The following is a 12,902-nucleotide window of genomic DNA, read 5'->3' on the forward strand; positions in this document are numbered from 1 at the left end:
ACTAGGGGCCCCTTTTACCAAGCTATGGCAAAAGGGGGCCGGCGCTGGTGTCAGCATGTGTTTTACATGCGTGCCGAGGCCCCCTTTTACTTCAGCTAGTAAAAGGGAAGTCTCGCTTTCCTACAGGTAGGCTGTTTGCTCTACCTGTCTCGTGACTAGAGGAGTTTGCTCTCGAGAGTTTGTTTCTGTTTGATTTTAAGCGAAGGGACAGCACGGCGAAGTAGCATACTGCTTTCGACAAACACACTGAATTTTACAATATAGCCATACGTACTCTGTCAAACTTCGCGACCCCTGACGCAGGCGCTTAGCGCTGAAACACGGACCATGTCGGGTCCATTCAAAGATCTGTTCCTTACATGATTAAAGGTTTCATTCCCCCTTTTTTTGAAGGCTCCTTGTACTTTTTTGTTTTGCTTTTTAGGTAGCAAGTTAAGCACTTGCTGCTTGGCCATTTTGTGGGGAACCCTTAACGCTACCCATTGAGGTGGCGGTAAGGGCTCCCATGTTAACCCGGCGGTAACCAGGCAGCGCACGGCACTGCCCGTTTACCACTGGGTACACTCTGAAGCTACAAAAGTAAATACATTTTTGTAGTGCTGGAAATGACGGCACGCTAGGGGTGGGAAGTGCCACTGGCCTGCTGCGGTAGCCTGGCGGTACTTCCTATGGTAAGCCCGCGTTGGGTTTACCGCCCTTTAGTAAAAGGAGCCCTAGTAGCAGTGCAATTTCCTTTGCAGAATCCAGTAGACAAATAAATTCAGGACAAATGTCCTCTTCTATTTTCATTTAAACTTGCATTTCACGATCAAAGGTAATATTAGGGTTTCCAGATTTTTGAAAGCTCCAGCTAGTGCATCACTCTTGTTAGAAGGATACTAAAAGTAGGACATTTCTGTGCTGACTGACATCACTGGAGCAGCATGCAGCCACCCTATGATTTATGGAAATTACAAATCTAGCGTGAACCACTGAATAATAGTTTGAAATATGGACTACTACTACTACTTATCATTTCTAAAGCACTACTAGATGTACGCAGTGCTGTACACTTGAACATGTAGAGACAGTCCCTGCTCGACAGAGCTTACAATCTAATCAAGACAGACAAACAGGACAAATAAGGGATAAGGACAAAGAGTAGCAAGATTCCGGAATCCCAATGTAGCAAGATTCTGTGCAGAATCACAAAGAGCAGCAAGATTCCGGAATCCCAAAGACTACTACTACTTATAATCTCTAAAGCGCTACTAGACGTACGCAGCGCTGTACACTTGAACATGAAGAGACAGTCCCTGCTCGACAGAGCTTACAATCTAATTAGGACAGACAAACAGGACAAACAAGAGATAAGGGAATATTAAAGTGAGGATGATAAAATAATGGTTCTGAACAAAGTGAATAAGGGTTAGGAGTTAAAAGCAGGTTGAAATATGGAGATTTGTTTAAACTTTCTTTTTTATTATTCACTAAATTACAAACAAGATAAACAATGCTTATCAGAAAATAGAATCAGGAAAAAGAAAAAAATAAAACATTCTAGCAACCATTAAGAAAACAATCATAATGACCCTCTTATAGTCCCCAATTAATGGGATCCAGCAATAATTCCAGAGAGTAATCTACCAAAAAAAGAAAACATAGTTATCCAGGAAATTGCCAAAACATGTTGACTATTCCTTTTGCCCAAATTTCAATCCAGGATCTAAATAGGAGGTTCACTAACCAGAAACAAAGGAAATTTATTATCAAGAAAATGTTTAAGCTGAATAGGGTCATAAAATACATCACACATTTTGAAATTTCACCAAACATTTTACAGGAAAACAGAGAAAAAAAATCACTACTTATATTGCAATACTCGAGGGCAGAGGGCCAGAAAAGCTGTGTATTTTTGCTGAGACTCTCTCCACCCACATCAGGAAAACACCACAATTTTTGACCCTTTTGAAAAACAAACAAAGAATCGGATTCTTGTCAGACTCAAACACAAAGGATGCCAGGGGCCCTGTTTACTAAGCCGCACTAGCGTTTTTAGTGCACGCTAAACACTTGAGTCATCTATATATTCCTATGGTCGATTTTGCATTTAGCGCATGCTGATCACTAAAAGTGCTAGCGTGTGCTACCATATGCTCTTGGTGCCCTGACCAGAACTGGGTAAATTGAAAGCTCTGAGAACCTTTGTGAAAGCAAATGGAGCTAACATTTCAATACGAATTTACTAGAATGGAATGATTTAGTAGATACAAGCCCAATGAATTATGACACATATTTTATAAGCTCTACTTGTATTTTAGACATACATAAAATGGCATTTAGATTTGTGCGTTGCATGCACATCTGAATCCCAATCGTACAAAGCTGGGATATACACATCTAAAACACAACGACAAGGGGTCGTAGTCTGGGAATGGTTTGGATGGGACTGAAATGAGCCTAAAATATAAATGTGCATTCTCTATTTCAGAAGGGAAATGCACATCTATGTCCAAACAGATTAACACCTGCTACCTGGGACATCAGGAATTAGGACAGGTTCCCCTCCCCCCCCCCCCAAAGCAAAACTGTGCAAGGTATAAGAAGCTCTGTGATAGCATCAGAAAAAAAATAAGTGTATACTCCTAAGATGTCCAGAATATACATGCATGTTACTATACAAGTGCTTGCACAGACAAATTTATTTGCTCTTCTTGAACCTGTTAATGTTTTAGGGCCAGATGCACTAACTCCATGGAAAAAGCCCTTCCCTTACCGATCCCTTAGCGATTTGGAAAAAAACGGGCATGCGTGAAGGAAATCTCATGCAAATAAGCTGCTTGCTGTTAGCTCATTTGCCCACAATTTCCTTACTGGGGGGGGGGGGAGCCACTCAGCCAGCTGAGCATGCGCAGAGCAGCCAAGCGTTATGCGTGGTTGCTCTGTGCATGCCAAAACCGGCTTCATGCACGCAGACAAGCTGCGTGTATAATAGCCATCTACAACCTCTAATAAATTGCCGTCTTTGGCATTTTGCAGCAGAGGGAGAGAACGGGACCCTGGAAAGAGAGAGAACTAAATGATCTGATGGAGACCCAGGTCTCTCTCTCAGCCAATTGCAGAGTGTTTAGCTGACACCAGTGACAGCTAAATGTGCTGTGATTGGCAGGCGCTTCTGCTTTTTTTTTTTAATGCAAGAAGCATAACTCTAAAAAGAAGTGCCTGCCAATCACAGTGCGTTTAGCTGTCACTGCTGTTAACTATTCCAACACCAGATACACTGCTAATTTACTAGATAATCTAATTACACCTCTAGCAGAGATTTTTTTGCAAATGAGGGAAAAGTCTCAACTGCTGCGGCTATCTTTACACATTGGTGTTCATTGTATAGCACGTAGAAAAAGTCATCACTGACTCAAAAACCCTCTTTTTTTGTTTCAATTTTTAATTACAATGTCCTTTATATTAGATCATGTAAGTGTCTCTTTAAGACTGAAAAAACAGTTCGACATATCGAAAAACATTGAACCCCTTCACTTATCTTGCCGCATTTTCTTCTCAGTACTGCGCCAATTCCTTCTTAGTAATGCGCCGGTTCCTACGGTCCCGTTTCAAATATCTTCATCAGGGAACCTGCTCACACCTTGGGAGAGTTTTTCATTGTATTGATCATCACAATGAGACGCGATAAAGTATGTAACAACAAGATTTATTTTTCTTGCTTTGGTCTAGTATTTACGGCGCTGAAATCTAGGTGTGAGCAGGTTCCCTGATGAAGATATTCGAAACGGGACCGTAGGAACCGGCGCATTACTAAGAAGGAATTGGCGCAGAACTGAGAAGAAAATGCAGCAAGATAAGTGAAGGGGTTCAATGTTTTTCGATATGTCGAACTGTTTTTTCAGTCTTAAAGAGACACTTACATGATCTAATATAAAGGACATTGTAATTAAAAATTGAAACAAAAAAAAAATAAATAAATAATCGAGGGTTTTTGAGTCAGTGATGACTTTTTCTACGTGCTATACAATGAACACCAATGTGTAAAGATAGCCGTAGCAGTTGAGACTTTTCCCTCATTTGCACAAAAATCTCTGCTACTGCTGTTAACTAGATATGCTGTGATTGGCTGAGAGAGACCTGGGTCTCCCTCAGATCTTTGCAGTTCTCTCTCTTTCCAGGGTCCTGTTGTCTCTCAAAGACGGCTTCATACACGCAGACAAGCTGCATGCATAATAGCTGTCTACAGCCTCCAATAAATTGCCACAGAAGTGCCTATTATGCTTCTTGCACCAGCAACAGCTCACAGCAGCCCCAGCCAGGCATTAACGAGAGGTGCAGACCTCCCGTTAGGTTTTCCACGGTAAAGGTAGGGACTGCTTTTGTGCATGGGGTTGGAAAATGGCTGTGCATCTGCCTTGCACGCACATTATAATACTAATTAGCTCATTATAATACCTTTTAGATCATTTTTATTCCGTTTTCGTTAACTGCTACCGTGACAGAAAAATGGCTCGGAGGACCCTTTTGTGCATGTCTCATTTTACTACTTGCTCACTAGACTGGCTAGAACTGGTTTAAAAACCACGTTGCTGGCTCGTTAGGTTTAGTGCATCTGGCCCTTAGTCATTTATGGTTCTAAAACGGATGCTCCCACCACAATTAACCAGTGCATGAACATCCATTCTTCACTGTATTTTAGAACAAGTTCTACATCAACAGTTCCTGTTCTAAAATACTAGTGGAACTTGAGACATCCCACCACCACAGGGACATTACCATAGGGTCGTCAGCATCCACTGCTGGAAACCAAACACAGGAGACAAGTTTCCTCCCTCTCCAGTTCCAAACTCCTTAAGAGAAACTAGAGACCTTTCTAACCATTCTGACTAGAATCTCATGATTCCCTCACCAACACCCTGTGGTCACTCCATAGCGAAATGGCTCAATCCACTCTAGTCTCCCAAATAACAATCTATCTTACGCTGGGAGGAGCATGGAGTTTAATAAAAGTGTCTAAAAGCTCCTCTACGTTCAAATAAAGGTAACAGGAAGAGGCAAGTAGAAACTGAATTAGAGAGAAGAATTTGTTACAACCACCTAAAGTATTTGTGAAAGAGTATGAGTTTCTGACAGGTGGAGATCTCTAGTTAGGGCCTCTGTATGTCTGGTGTATCCTCTTTTTTATATGAATACTAGTAAAACATGCCCGTTTCTTGTGTTAATGAAACGGGCGCTAGCACAGTTTCCTTCCGAACCTCCCCCACTCCCTACTCACCCTTTTCGGCCTACTGATGGCACTGGCCGCCATTGTTGCGGACCTTGGCACGCCACCTTCAATCTGCTGCTTCGTTGGTTATGAAGCCACTGACGCCATTGCTCCGCTCTCGACGTCATCACGTTTGACGCGAGGGCGGGGCCCCAACACAGTGTTTTCAGTGGCTTCACCACCACGAAGGCTTCGAACCGGAAGGAAGTGCCCGGAGGACCTGACAGTGACGTCAGTGTCCTCAGAACATTGAGGGTGAGTTTTATTATATAGGATGATTGTAATTCCTTTCCTTTTCATTGAATTTTTATCATGTTCACCACTTTGATCTGATAAGTTAGCAAAGGCAACATAGCAAATACCAATAAACTAAACTAAATTATCACGTAAAGATTTTGATATTGACAGAACTGAGGAACTTGCCAGGTCTGGATGGCTTCAGGACAGTAATGGTAAAAAATGATGAAGTGAGAGAGGGGGTCTCCATCCTACTTGGATGGGGGAGAGACCTTTCAAAAAAAGGAGACCAGGGTGTAACGTTGGCTGGATGAGATACTGACCATAGAGGTAAAGGATCAATGAAGGAGGGGAGGAGCTGCCAAGGGGGCTGTGCTCAGCTTCTGCCCTTCAGGAAGAGAGTTCAGGAGAAATTCAGCCTTCCAAGGAGGGCAGCTTTATACAAGTCAATTTATGTTTGTAAAGCTCTGGTTTGTGTGCAGAAATACTTTTGAAAATTAGCCACTAAACCACAGAAAACAGTTTTAAAAACTAGGAGTTATGGACCAAGAAAGGGATCTGGGTGTCGTCTTCGATAGTACACTGAAACCTTCTGCTCAGTGTGCTGCTGCGGATCGGAAAGCGAATAGAATGTTGGGTATTATTAGGAAAGGTATGGAAAACAGGTGTGAGGATGTTATAATGCCGTTATATCGCTCCATGGTGCCACCACACCTTGAGTATTGTGTTCAATTCTGGTCGCCGCATCTCAAGAAAGATATAGTGGAATTGGAAAAGGTGCAGCGAAGGGCGACTAAAATGATAACGGGGATGGGACGACTTCCCTATGAAGAAGAAAAACTAAGGAAGCTAGGGCTTTTCAGCTTGGAGAAGAGACGGCTGAGGGGAGACATGATAGAGGTATATAAAATAATGAGTGGAGTGGAACAGGTGGATGTGAAGCGTCTGTTCACGCTTTCCAAAAATACTAGGACTAGGGGGCATGCGATGAAACTACAGTGTAGTAAATTTAAAATGAATCAGAGAAAAATTTTCTTCACCCAACGCGTAATTAAACTCCGGAATTCGTTCCCGGAGAACGTGGTGAAGGCGGTTAGCTTAGTAGAGTTTAAAAAGGGGTTAGACGGTTTCCTAAAGAACAAGTCCATAAACCGCTACTAGATGGACTTGGGAAAAATCCACAATTCCGGGAATAACATGTATAGAATGTTTGTACGTTTGGAAAGCTCGCCAGGTGCCCTGGCCGCTGTCGTGGACAGGATGCTGGGCTCGATGGACCCTTGGTCTTTTCCCAGTGTGGCATTACTTATGTACTTATGTACTCAAATGAAATTCAGAATAATAAAAGGGAAGGGGAGACTATTATGAACTTTATCCATTTAACTGGCACCTACAGTAAATTGTCTAAAAATTTAATATATTGCTGCTGCAGCAGAGTAGAAAGGTAATATCGAGACAGCAATACAAAATAAAGCAGTAAAAAACAAAAGTGTATATGAGCTTGAATGTTATTTTTTATTTATTTTTTTGTGGGTACCTGTGCACTCAGAAACCACTAACACAGAAGTAGGCCAGGTTTTACTACGGAAGATAAACCAAAACCCAAGTGCAGAAAAAAAACCAAAACAAAACACACTGTGCAAATGTCATTAGACTAAGTGGAAGACTTTTCAGCTTCCGTGTTTTTATGCTTCTCAGTTTCCATCATGCCCTGGTACATTTCAGCTGATGCCATGGTTTTGGACCATGGACAAACTTCATATTTTAAATGACTGAATCCCATATTGTTATTATCAGCTGCTGAAGATCTCAGCAACAGACATAGCAAGAGTGGAGTGGAGTGGAGTGGAGTAGCCTAGTGATTAATGCATGAGCCTGAGAACCTGGGGAACCAGATTCAAGTCTCTCTGCAGCTCCTTGTGACTCTGGGGAAGTCACTTAAACCCTCCATTGTAGTGTTTCCCCAAGTCCGGTCCTGGAGCACCCCTTGCCATTCAGGTTTTCAGGATATCAACAATGAATACGCATGAAAAAGATTTGCATATAATGGAGGCAGTGTATGCAAATCAAGTTCATGCATATTCATTGTGGGTATCTTGAAATCCGGACTGGCACGGCGTACTCCAGGACCGGACTTGGGGAAACACTGCTCCATTCCACTAGGTACAAAATAAATACCGATACCAGTGGTTCCCAAATCTGGTCCTGGAGGTACCCCAGTCAGTCAGGTTTTCAGGATATCCGCAATGAATATTTATGAGATAGATTTGCATGCAGTGGAGGCAGTACATGCAAAATCTCTCTCATGAGCATTCATTGTGGGTATCCTGAAAACCTGACTGGCTGGGGTGCCTCCAGGACCAAGTTTGGGAACCACTGACCTATACACAATGTGTAAACTGCTTTGATCGTAACCACAGAAAGGTGGTATATCAAGTCCCATCCCCTTGCCTTCCCTTTATAACAAGACAAAGGTCTGGTCTTATAGTTGTAATGGTTGAGGTTTATTTATAAACTGCTTATATCTAAGCCAGGGGCGTAGCCAGACCTTATAGTGGGAGGGGGCCAGAGCCCAAGGTTGGGGGCACATTTTAAGTGCCGCCCCCCCCCCCCCCCACCGCCACCGCCTCCATGCCCGCCTGCCTGTCTGGCCTCACCTCCTCGCCTGCCCGCCTGCCTTGCCAACAAATACCTTTGCCAGCGGGGGTCCCTAACCCCTGCCAGCCGAAGCCTTCTTCAGCACCAGTCTCTCCGGAGCAGCCGCGTTTGCTGCCCTGTTCTTCTTTCTACTCCTGTGTACACTGACGGTCCATCAGTGTGAACAGAAGGAGCAAGAAGAAAGTAGAGCAGGGCAGCGAATGCGGCTGCCCGGAGAGACCAGTGCTGAAGAAGGCTTCGGCTGGCGAGGGTTGGGGACCCCCGCCAGCCAAACCAGGGGCCTGGATGAAATTTGCAGGGTACCAGGCCCCGTGGCCTCCCGTAGCTACGCCCCTGATCTAAGCAGTATACAAGATTAAAACGTAAGTGTTAGAAGCACACATCTAAAAACAGCTCAGTAAAGGAGTGGCCTAATAGTTAGTGAGAACCAAGGGAACTGAGTTCAATTCCCAGTGCAGCTCCTTGTGACCCTGGGCAAGTCACTTAACCCTTCATTGCCCCAGGCACAAAACTTAGATTGTGAGCCCTGGTGGTAACTGATTAAATCGGGGATAGGGATTTTGCTCACACCTTTTTCAGTTGTCGCTCAAGGTCTACACAGATACAGTAGGTATTTGCCTATCCCTAGATGACTTACAATACACTTGGTTTCTGAGGCAATGGAGGGCTAAGTGACTTGTCCAAGATCACAATGAGCCACAGTGGGATTTGAACTAGTTTCGCCTGGTTCTCAGCCCACTGTTCTAATCATTAGGCTACTTTCTCCACCAACATTAACTGCACAATTGACTAAGAGGGTTTTTTACTACCAATTAGTACATGTTATCTACTGCATGGCCCATTGGGCCCTGTAGCAGATAACATGACTAACCGTTAATAAAAGACCCACTAAATTAGGGATAGAGATCGCTGGCTTAAAACTAATTACACTTTAGTCAGCTAGATTTAAAGATGTGTATATCATTCAAGATCCTATGCAATGTAACTTGTTATATATGATTCAACCCTTCAGACAGTGGTGGCAGCATGTCAGATGTCTTAATCTAAAGACTAAGAAAAAAAATGTAAAGTGAGAAGATGGATTTGCTACTATGCCAAGGGAGGAAATGTTCTACAGTTTACCACTGTGGTCTGGTTTAGTGCTCTGAGCCCACAGACAGGAAGCAGCCTCAACAGAAGACCCTATGTACAAGTAAAGAGACTCCTGCAATCTAGGAGAAGTGAGTCTTCTGATCAAGAGCTGGCTATCAAACAAGCTCTAATTTAAATGTTCATTTCCAAGTCACCTATGTAGTAATGTAATCCCCTGTTAGGTTGTGGATTACTAGAAGAGTTAGGGGTCCTTTTACAAAGCCGCCCTGAAAAATGGCTTGTGGTAGTGTAGGCGCAGGTTTTGGGCACATGCCGATCCATTTTTTATTGCGCCTTTACAAAAGGCCTTTTTTAATTTTTCCCGAAAATGGACGTGCGGCAAAATGAAAATTGCTGCGCCTCCATTTTGGGTCTGAGACCTTATCGCCAGCCATTGACCTAGCGATAAAGACTCACTCACATAGTAACCGGGCAGTAATGATCTACGTGTACCAAATGCCACTTGGCGCTCGTCCGTTAAGTGTGCCAGAAAATAAAACATATTTTTCAAACACATGCCAAAAATGAAATTACCGCAAGAGCCACATGGTAGTCGGGCAGTAACATCATTGTGGCGCGTGTTGGGCACGCGTAGAAGCTTACGCAGCTTAGTAAAAGGGCCCCTTAGTTTTCTGAGGAGAGTCCCTGGGTGACAGGAAGCCCAGCCCAAGGGGAGCAATTTTGAAATAAAATGCAAAGATACAGTGCCCTGGGACTGAAGAGTGAATGGAAGGAGATACGGTGGAGTGTTTGCCCTTTAGAGGGGTCTTTTGGTTGCCTACAGGTTTAAGCTGCTTGGACTCCTACTACTACTACTTATCATTTCTATAGCACTACTAGACATACGCAGCGCTGTACACATGAACATGAAGATACAGTCCCTGCTCCACAGAGCTTACAATCTAATTAGGACAGACAAACAGGACAAACAAGAGATAAGGGAATATTAAAGTGAGGATGATAAAATAAGGGTTCTGAACAAGTGAATAAGGGTTAGGAGTTAAAAGCAGCATCAAAAAGGTGAGCTTTTAGCTTAGATTTGAAGACGGCCAGAGATGGAGCTTGACTTACCGGCTCCGGAAGTCTATTCCAGGCATAAGGTGCAGCAAGATAAAAGGAACAGAGTCTGGAGTTAGCAGTGGAGGAGAAGGGTGCAGATAAGAGAGATTTACCCAGTGAACAGAGTTCCCAGGGAGGAATGTAGGGAGAGATGAGAGTGGAAAGGTATTGAGGAGCTGCAGAGTGAATTCACTTATAGGTCAATAAGAGGAGTTTGAACTGTATGCGGAAACGGATAGGAAGTCAGTGAAGTGACGAGGAGAGGGCTAATATGAGCATAACGACACTGGCGGAATATTAGTTGTGCAGCAGAATTTTGAACAGATTGAAGAGGAGAGAGATGGCTAAGTGAGAGACCTGTGAGAAGCAGGTTGCAATAGTCTAAGCGAGAGGTGATAAGAGTGTGGATGAGGGTTCTGGTAGTGTGCTCAGAAAGGAAAGGGCGAATTTTGCTGATATTATAGAGAAAGAAACGACAGGTTTTAACAGTCTGTTGAGACTGTCCCCTGCCATTGACCTGGAGGAGGGAAAGGGGAACCCTTTGGCTGTAAGATGCCAGTTGCCCAAAATGTCCTTCATATCAATCTGGCTGCCATTGTTCTACAATAATTATTTATTGGGCTTTATTAATCGCCTTTATGAAGAGATCCACCCGAGGTGGTGTACAGCAGGTAGAGTATAAAATTAAAACGTACAATGTTATTAACAGCATAAAAATAGTAAAAATGACCAAATATAAACATAAATACAATAAATGAGGTAGACTTGAGAACAGCAAATTAAAACACGAAACAGTATAAAAAATATACACATTTAACAACATTGAAATTCAATTATCAGAGATTTAATGCAACGTCAGCATAATACTACTGAAACCTATTTGCAATCTCCTCAACAGATATTTATTACACCCTGCATAAATTACATTACAATAATCCAGGTGTGCCAAAATGTTTGAAATACATCAGGTACAAAATAAGCTCGTATCCTCCTCAATTTCCAAAGCGTTCTAATCCCTTTCACTTGTGGCTCAAAAGAAGGTGTGTTTCAATTAATATGCTCAAAAGTTAGACTAGGAGTGGCCTAGTGGTTAGGGTGGTGGACTCTGGTCCTGGAGAACTGAGTTCGATTCCCACTTCAGGCACAGGCAGCTCCTTGTGACTCTGGGCAAGTCACTTAACCCTCCATTGCCGCATTGAGCCAGCCATGAGTGGGAAAGCGCGGGGTACAAATGTAACAAAAAAAAAAAAAAAACTTGCATGTTACACTAGTAAAGAAAAATCAGCCTTAGGCAAGTAATTACAACTACTACTCAGTACCATAAATTTAGTCTTCTCCTTATTAAGCTTCAGTTTAAACTGAGAAACCCAGCAATCTAATAAGGCTAGTCCTCTTTTTGGGGTCCTTTTACAAAATAAGTGTGTGCTAAATGCTAGAGACGTCCATATATTCCTATGGGTATCTCTAGCGTTTAGCACATGCTAATCATTAGTGTGCACTAAAAAAGCTAGCACACTAAAAGACCCCCCTTAATGTCTGCTAGGACTTCGGCAAAATCTCCAACAAAAGGTATCCTATATAATAATTCTCTCCTCCAACGTTCTATTGGTCTTACTGCCTGTGTTCATGACTTCTTCGGAGTTGGTCTGCTAGGCTCTGTAACACAGGCTGACGTCACCTTGAAAAAGGCGCCCATTGGTCTCAGTGACAATGGACGAGCAAGGGAAGAAGATGAGCGCCATCAGCAGCAGCAAGTAGGGAGAAGTAGACGCGGAACACGGCGCCGCCAGGGATGGCGATGGGGAAAAGCATGGCAGGCGGCAGCAGCCAGGTCACGGCGATCAGGAGCCGCACCCGCCGCCAGCTCATCAGGCGCCCGTAGCGCAGTGGGAAGAACACTCGGAGGAAGAGAGGGAGGGAGAGAGGGAGGGAGGGACCCTGAAACTCAGAGAGAGGCAGGGGACGACCCTGAAACTCAGAGGGAGGGACCCTGAAACTCAGAGGGAGGGAGGGAGACTCTGAAACTCAGAGGAAGGGAGGGGGGAGGGAGGGAGGGAGGGGTTGACCCTGGAACTCGGAGGGAGGGGGGGGACGACCCTGGAACTGGGAGGGAGGGAGGGGATGACCCTGAAACTCGGAGGGAGGGACCCTGAAACTCAGAGGGAGGGAGGGAGACCCTGAAACTTGGAGGACGGGAGGGGGGAGGGAGGGGATGACCCTGGAACTCGGAGGGAGGGAGGGGGGACGACCCTGGGACAGGGAGGGGGGGCCCTGGCACACACTCTCATTCTCACACACACACTCTCTCTCTCACAGACACACTTGCACCCAGTCTCACTCTCTCTCTGTCACACACACACACTCGCATATTCACTCTCTCTTTCTCTCTCTCTCTCTCTCTCACAGTCACTCTCACACACACTCTTTCAAACATACGCACTCCGAGGAAAATCTTGCTAGTGCCCGTTTCATTTGTGCCAGAAACGGGCCTTTTTTACTAGTATATATCATAATGTCATCAACATATATAAATGGGCAAAATCCCATGTCAGCTAATCTTTTATCCAGT

At 44.0% G+C, this 12,902-nt stretch overlaps 1 protein-coding gene across 1 annotated transcript in view; it reads right to left on the minus strand.

The window, feature by feature from the left end:
* The window catches only part of SH2D1A (SH2 domain containing 1A), a 59,159-nt gene that overhangs the window by 8,790 nt on the left and 37,467 nt on the right, over window positions 1–12,902 (minus strand). The window lies entirely within an intron of this gene.

Source organism: Microcaecilia unicolor, chromosome 7 (assembly GCF_901765095.1).
Source record: "Microcaecilia unicolor chromosome 7, aMicUni1.1, whole genome shotgun sequence".
NCBI classification, from domain to species: domain Eukaryota; kingdom Metazoa; phylum Chordata; class Amphibia; order Gymnophiona; family Siphonopidae; genus Microcaecilia; species Microcaecilia unicolor.